The sequence below is a fragment of the Protomyctophum bolini genome, assembly GCF_963924005.1.
Source record: "Protomyctophum bolini genome assembly, contig: SCAFFOLD_425, whole genome shotgun sequence".
Taxonomy (NCBI): Eukaryota; Metazoa; Chordata; class Actinopteri; order Myctophiformes; family Myctophidae; genus Protomyctophum; species Protomyctophum bolini.
In genome coordinates, this window is record NW_027665937.1 from 23,492 (window position 1) to 31,127 (window position 7,636).

Consider the following 7,636-nt stretch of genomic DNA (forward strand, 5'->3'; position numbering starts at 1 on the left):
AAAGTGACATTTTGGCCCTGTTCGTTCCCTGTTGTCCCAAACTGCCCCAGCTCTTGCCACAATGCTCAAAGTGGCTAGCTTTCATCCCAACACAGTTTATAGGGCCATACGGTACATAGTTTTCAAGTTACAGACTAAGCTAAGCAAAAGTGAACCAGGCCTTTTTACTGTGAAAATGGCACTTTGGGACTGTGAAAGTGACATTTTGGCCCTGTTGTCCCAAACTGCCCCAGCACTTCCCACATTGCTCAAAGTGGCTAGCTTTCATCCCAACACAGTTTATAGGGCCATACGGTACATAGTTTTCAAGTTACAGACTAAGCTAAGCAAAAGTGAACCAGGCCTTTTTACTGTGAAAATGGCACTTTGGGACTGTGAAAGTGACATTTTGGCCCTGTTGTCCCAAACTGCCCCAGCACTTCCCACATTGCTCAAAGTGGCTAGCTTTCATCCCAACACAGTTTATAGGGCCATACGGTACATAGTTTTCAAGTTACAGACTAAGCTAAGCAAAAGTGAACCAGGCCTTTTTACTGTGAAAATGGCACTTTGGGACTGTGAAAGTGACATTTTGGCCCTGTTCGTTCCCTGTTGTCCCAAACTGCCCCAGCTCTTGCCACAATGCTCAAAGTGGCTAGCTTTCATCCCAACACAGTTTATAGGGCCATACGGTACATAGTTTTCAAGTTACAGACTAAGCTAAGCAAAAGTGAACCAGGCCTTTTTACTGTGAAAATGGCACTTTGGGACTGTGAAAGTGACATTTTGGCCCTGTTGTCCCAAACTGCCCCAGCACTTCCCACACTGCTCAAAGTGGCTAGCTTTCATCCCAACACAGTTTATAGGGCCATACGGTACATAGTTTTCAAGTTACAGACTAAGCTAAGCAAAAGTGAACCAGGCCTTTTTACTGTGAAAATGGCACTTTGGGACTGTGAAAGTGACATTTTGGCCCTGTTGTCCCAAACTGCCCCAGCACTTCCCACATTGCTCAAAGTGGCTAGCTTTCATCCCAACACAGTTTATAGGGCCATACGGTACATAGTTTTCAAGTTACAGACTAAGCTAAGCAAAAGTGAACCAGGCCTTTTTACTGTGAAAATGGCACTTTGGGACTGTGAAAGTGACATTTTGGCCCTGTTGTCCCAAACTGCCCCAGCACTTCCCACATTGCTCAAAGTGGCTAGCTTTCATCCCAACACAGTTTATAGGGCCATACGGTACATAGTTTTCAAGTTACAGACTAAGCTAAGCAAAATGAATCTTTTTTTTTTACTGTGAAAACGGCACTTTGGGACTGTGAAAGTGACATTTTGGCCCTGTTGTCCCAAACTGCCCCAGCACTTCCCACATTGCTCAAAGTGGCTAGCTTTCATCCCAACACAGTTTATAGGGCCATACGGTACATAGTTTTCAAGTTACAGACTAAGCTAAGCAAAAGTGAACCAGGCCTTTTTACTGTGAAAATGGCACTTTGGGACTGTGAAAGTGACATTTTGGCCCTGTTGTCCCAAACTGCCCCAGCACTTCCCACATTGCTCAAAGTGGCTAGCTTTCATCCCAACACAGTTTATAGGGCCATACGGTACATAGTTTTCAAGTTACAGACTAAGCTAAGCAAAAGTGAACCAGGCCTTTTTACTGTGAAAATGGCACTTTGGGACTGTGAAAGTGACATTTTGGCCCTGTTGTCCCAAACTGCCCCAGCACTTCCCACATTGCTCAAAGTGGCTAGCTTTCATCCCAACACAGTTTATAGGGCCATACGGTACATAGTTTTCAAGTTACAGACTAAGCTAAGCAAAAGTGAACCAGGCCTTTTTACTGTGAAAATGGCACTTTGGGACTGTGAAAGTGACATTTTGGCCCTGTTCGTTCCCTGTTGTCCCAAACTGCCCCAGCTCTTGCCACAATGCTCAAAGTGGCTAGCTTTCATCCCAACACAGTTTATAGGGCCATACGGTACATAGTTTTCAAGTTACAGACTAAGCTAAGCAAAAGTGAACCAGGCCTTTTTACTGTGAAAATGGCACTTTGGGACTGTGAAAGTGACATTTTGGCCCTGTTGTCCCAAACTGCCCCAGCACTTCCCACACTGCTCAAAGTGGCTAGCTTTCATCCCAACACAGTTTATAGGGCCATACGGTACATAGTTTTCAAGTTACAGACTAAGCTAAGCAAAAGTGAACCAGGCCTTTTTACTGTGAAAATGGCACTTTGGGACTGTGAAAGTGACATTTTGGCCCTGTTGTCCCAAACTGCCCCAGCACTTCCCACATTGCTCAAAGTGGCTAGCTTTCATCCCAACACAGTTTATAGGGCCATACGGTACATAGTTTTCAAGTTACAGACTAAGCTAAGCAAAAGTGAACCAGGCCTTTTTACTGTGAAAATGGCACTTTGGGACTGTGAAAGTGACATTTTGGCCCTGTTGTCCCAAACTGCCCCAGCACTTCCCACATTGCTCAAAGTGGCTAGCTTTCATCCCAACACAGTTTATAGGGCCATACGGTACATAGTTTTCAAGTTACAGACTAAGCTAAGCAAAATGAATCTTTTTTTTTTTACTGTGAAAACGGCACTTTGGGACTGTGAAAGTGACATTTTGGCCCTGTTGTCCCAAACTGCCCCAGCACTTCCCACATTGCTCAAAGTGGCTAGCTTTCATCCCAACACAGTTTATAGGGCCATACGGTACATAGTTTTCAAGTTACAGACTAAGCTAAGCAAAAGTGAACCAGGCCTTTTTACTGTGAAAATGGCACTTTGGGACTGTGAAAGTGACATTTTGGCCCTGTTGTCCCAAACTGCCCCAGCACTTCCCACATTGCTCAAAGTGGCTAGCTTTCATCCCAACACAGTTTATAGGGCCATACGGTACATAGTTTTCAAGTTACAGACTAAGCTAAGCAAAAGTGAACCAGGCCTTTTTACTGTGAAAATGGCACTTTGGGACTGTGAAAGTGACATTTTGGCCCTGTTCGTTCCCTGTTGTCCCAAACTGCCCCAGCTCTTGCCACAATGCTCAAAGTGGCTAGCTTTCATCCCAACACAGTTTATAGGGCCATACGGTACATAGTTTTCAAGTTACAGACTAAGCTAAGCAAAAGTGAACCAGGCCTTTTTACTGTGAAAATGGCACTTTGGGACTGTGAAAGTGACATTTTGGCCCTGTTGTCCCAAACTGCCCCAGCACTTCCCACACTGCTCAAAGTGGCTAGCTTTCATCCCAACACAGTTTATAGGGCCATACGGTACATAGTTTTCAAGTTACAGACTAAGCTAAGCAAAAGTGAACCAGGCCTTTTTACTGTGAAAATGGCACTTTGGGACTGTGAAAGTGACATTTTGGCCCTGTTGTCCCAAACTGCCCCAGCACTTCCCACATTGCTCAAAGTGGCTAGCTTTCATCCCAACACAGTTTATAGGGCCATACGGTACATAGTTTTCAAGTTACAGACTAAGCTAAGCAAAAGTGAACCAGGCCTTTTTACTGTGAAAATGGCACTTTGGGACTGTGAAAGTGACATTTTGGCCCTGTTGTCCCAAACTGCCCCAGCACTTTCCACATTGCTCAAAGTGGCTAGCTTTCATCCCAACACAGTTTATAGGGCCATACGGTACATAGTTTTCAAGTTACAGACTAAGCTAAGCAAAAGTGAACCAGGCCTTTTTACTGTGAAAATGGCACTTTGGGACTGTGAAAGTGACATTTTGGCCCTGTTCGTTCCCTGTTGTCCCAAACTGCCCCAGCTCTTGCCACAATGCTCAAAGTGGCTAGCTTTCATCCCAACACAGTTTATAGGGCCATACGGTACATAGTTTTCAAGTTACAGACTAAGCTAAGCAAAAGTGAACCAGGCCTTTTTACTGTGAAAATGGCACTTTGGGACTGTGAAAGTGACATTTTGGCCCTGTTGTCCCAAACTGCCCCAGCACTTCCCACATTGCTCAAAGTGGCTAGCTTTCATCCCAACACAGTTTATAGGGCCATACGGTACATAGTTTTCAAGTTACAGACTAAGCTAAGCAAAAGTGAACCAGGCCTTTTTACTGTGAAAATGGCACTTCCCAGCTAACATTTCCCCGCTAGCTACCGCCTCCCGCTGTCGCCTTCACAGCGCAGCACGCCCGGGCTGACTTGGACTCCCCCCCGCTGTCCGCGCGTCAAACGATCGCGATCAGTTACTTTTTAATGCGATCGTGAATTTACAGCGATTTACAGTCCCTCCTCACGCTGACGTAAGGCTTGCCTCCCCCGCCCGTGCCTGGAGCCGAGGCTTTACCCGGCATGCATTGCAGTGTTGTTGTTTTTGTTGAATCGACGTACGGGGTGGAGGCAGTCGCAGAAGACAAGACTCTCCAACAAATGCTTATATTAGTTCTTACACAGTTTTTCTCCGGAGAAATTCAGTTGAAAGGTCAGTGTATTTTTATATCCGATATCTACCGTGTGTAGTGTAATTGCCCGTGTTAGAATCGTTTCGATCTTTATCTGTGTATGTTTCCCTCTAGCTAGCTAGCCTAGCTACCTGGGCAATCTATTGTTTGGACGAGGGGATAAGGTTAGCATTAGCAAACGTATAACTCATGCTATTTTAACAGGTAACTTCTTATTGTGTTGATAAGTCCTTAAACACAATTATTCGAATTAGATAAGATTTGATACGTTGCTTGTGTAGACTACATAAACAGCATTTAGCTGTAAATCACATTTTTTGTCATTCTTTGTTTTAGAACTTCTCCTATGGTACCACATCAATACAGCATGGGGTCTGTGTGTATGTGGGGTCTGCAAGGCTAAATCTTCGTCAAATGTCTGTCTTGCAAATGTAAAAAATATCACATAGTAGGCTAATGTTTAAAACAGACTTTTTTTGTTATTCTATTATAGGTGCAGATGCAGTGACCAAAATGAGCATTGCCATGCAGGTATTTCTTTTACTCTTCTCTCTGTTGTCTCCTCTAAAGGAACTTTGCTAGGCCACAATTGCAAATAAAGATTTGTCTAATTACAACACATTTTGATTTAATTTGTCATTTTAGTCATTTTGTTGTTTTATTCTAAGCCTGATTTTTACACTTGGTTGCATGCTGAATATAGCTGGTCTACAAGCTCGCAGCACATTGTGTGCTTGTAGATCTTCTGTTTTCATCAAATTGATTTTTATGTACATACAATGTTTACCATTTTGTTGTTACTGTGATTTCAGACACAGGACTTGGATCTGTTGGGCGTACAAACGGTAAGAACATTTCTACCACTGAATTAAGGTTGCATGCTACAAGCTCTCTTGCCTCAAGTTTGCTGTTACATTTGAAAGAAATTTGACTTGAATTTGATTTCATTTTACAGACAAGGTGACATGCTGTACAGAGCTGAGACATCGTTCTTTAATTTAAGGTAATTGTTCATTTTACCAAGGACAGAAAATTGGCACCCAACAATGTGTAACTGTGTACCATTGTTACCATCATAACATTTTAAATGACTGAGGTGTATTATGATGAGTACTGTGGCACTCTGTGCCACACTATGAGCTTGTAGATCTGCTATTTTTCAACAGATAACAGCTTTTAAAATAATGTTTAAAACCTATGAGGCGACACAGATGCGTCCTCAGGTCTAAATGGGTTAAGGCAGTGGTTCTCACAGCCATCAAAAGTTCAAAACGTTATCCCACAATAATTTATTTAATTAATTCTGTGATTTCAGACGAACTTTCGCTGGAGGAAGACCTATCGACTTCAAATGCAACCTCTGCTGGAAAGGCTACCACCAGTCGGGTTTCCCTGACCCTCTACTATACGCAACATCCAGACCTCAAGGAACGCACCCAGCTTTCCGTGCTCGGACATACAGACATGGGGACATACATACATTGCTACGCTCAGAAACTCCTGACTCCACTCAGAAGAGAATTGGTGTTTTAAAGACTTAAGCACTTACACTTGAGAACTGATGTCTTCTAAATCCTCACAGATTTTAGTTAAAACATTTGCTGCAAAATAATATATATTTACAGATTTGTGCCACATTTTCACGATGTTTCAAAATTAGCAAATCTACAAACTCGTTTTCAACAGCTTACAGCTTTTTAAATAATGGTTAAAGTGGCTAAAACCAGGGGATCTTGGACTTCAGTGACAGGGACCTGGGGTCTGAGAGCCGGAGACGTTGGACAGGGTGCATTTTGGAACTTCTGCTGGCGGCCACCACCAGTCAGGCTTCATAAAGGAAGGAAACGGACAGGCACGGCAGGCAGCTCATCAAATGGTGGTCCGTGGCTCAAATGGTGAATAACTTTGGCATGAAAAGGGTTCAAACCCACCGCTATAGGGGTTTCCAAATGGACTCTTGAATGTATGCTGCACGATTTCTTGCTCAAAAGGTGAATCTCGATTGTGTGTTCTGTTTATTGCTGTGTAACTGTTATTGCAACATTACTGGGCCTACATAACTAACTCCACACAGAATAGACTTGGTGTTTTATAGAAATTAAACTTGAACTGATTCCACAAAATGTCTTCTAAATCCTCGCAGATTTTAGTTAAAACGTTCACTGTGTTTGGGCCACATTTTAGTATTAGCAAATCTACAAGCTTGTGAGCTTGTAAATCTGCCAACAATCTAACAGCTTTTAAAATTATGGTTAAAGTGTTTGAATGGTATGACTGTTTTCTGAAAAGCCTAGATGTTTCTGTATCATTGGTGTTCAAACGATTTACTCCAATCTGAAAATATGTTGTTCCAGGGACCGCGCTACGAGCTTGTAGGTCTGCTATTTAGTTTTATCCTGAAAATGTGCAAATCTTTGAATATATATTGTTTCAGAGCAAACGTTTTTAAACTCATCTTTGCTTCTGGGTAGTCCCTGGAACAACATATTTTCAGATACTGTAGGTGTCTGCGGCCAATTTCATAATATTTCTGGGGTCCTTGACATAACATAATTTGAGAACCACTAATATAGAAACATAGGTTTTTCAGAAAACTGTGGAAATGTGGACACAATCTTATCCAACATGTTCTGGTGGTTTCAGGAAAGTTGGTGTTTTATAGATTTTAGAAGCCAGTGGTTCTCAGAGTGGTCTTAAAGTGCATTCTCAGCAAAATGACATAAAAATCAACCACTTGTATTCTAAACTTGGTTGTTTACATATTTTTTCTATGTGCCTAAATGATTTCATTGTAACCTTTTTTTTTCCTAATAAAGAAACAAAATTAAGTATACATTTGCTGCTTTATTATGTTTCTATAAATATGTGGGAGGGAGGTGAGCATGGGGGAGGATCGAGGGGTGCGGGGTCATATGGGGGGGGGGGGGGGGGTGTCATAAGACAGCTCCACGCTGTCCTGCTGCTGCCGTCGTAGCTGACGTTCGAGTCGCGGCAGAGAAGCGGGGCGCCGGCTACACGCGCGTCGGCGCGCACGGCACACGCTGATCAAGAACGACGCGGCCACATCGTGCGACGCGCCCGGCGGAGGACACGATCGGCGGCGCGCGGCGACCGCCTCCCGCAGGCGGCGCGCCATAACTTGCTAGCTGGGTTTGGGACTGTGAAAGTGACATTTTGGCCCTGTTGTCCCAAACTGCCCCAGCACTTCCCACATTGCTCAAAGTGGCTAGCTTTC

The 7,636-nt window shown here is 43.5% G+C and overlaps 1 long non-coding RNA gene across 1 annotated transcript; it reads left to right on the forward strand.

Moving 5' to 3' along the window:
- Positions 1–5,210: 5,210 nt before the first annotated feature.
- Positions 5,211–7,109, forward strand: LOC308312117. The gene is made up of 3 exons (XR_013963729.1): positions 5,211–5,246; positions 5,357–5,404; positions 5,717–7,109. It is a non-coding gene; the product is annotated as an uncharacterized lncRNA (long non-coding RNA).
- Positions 7,110–7,636: the final 527 nt, after the last annotated feature.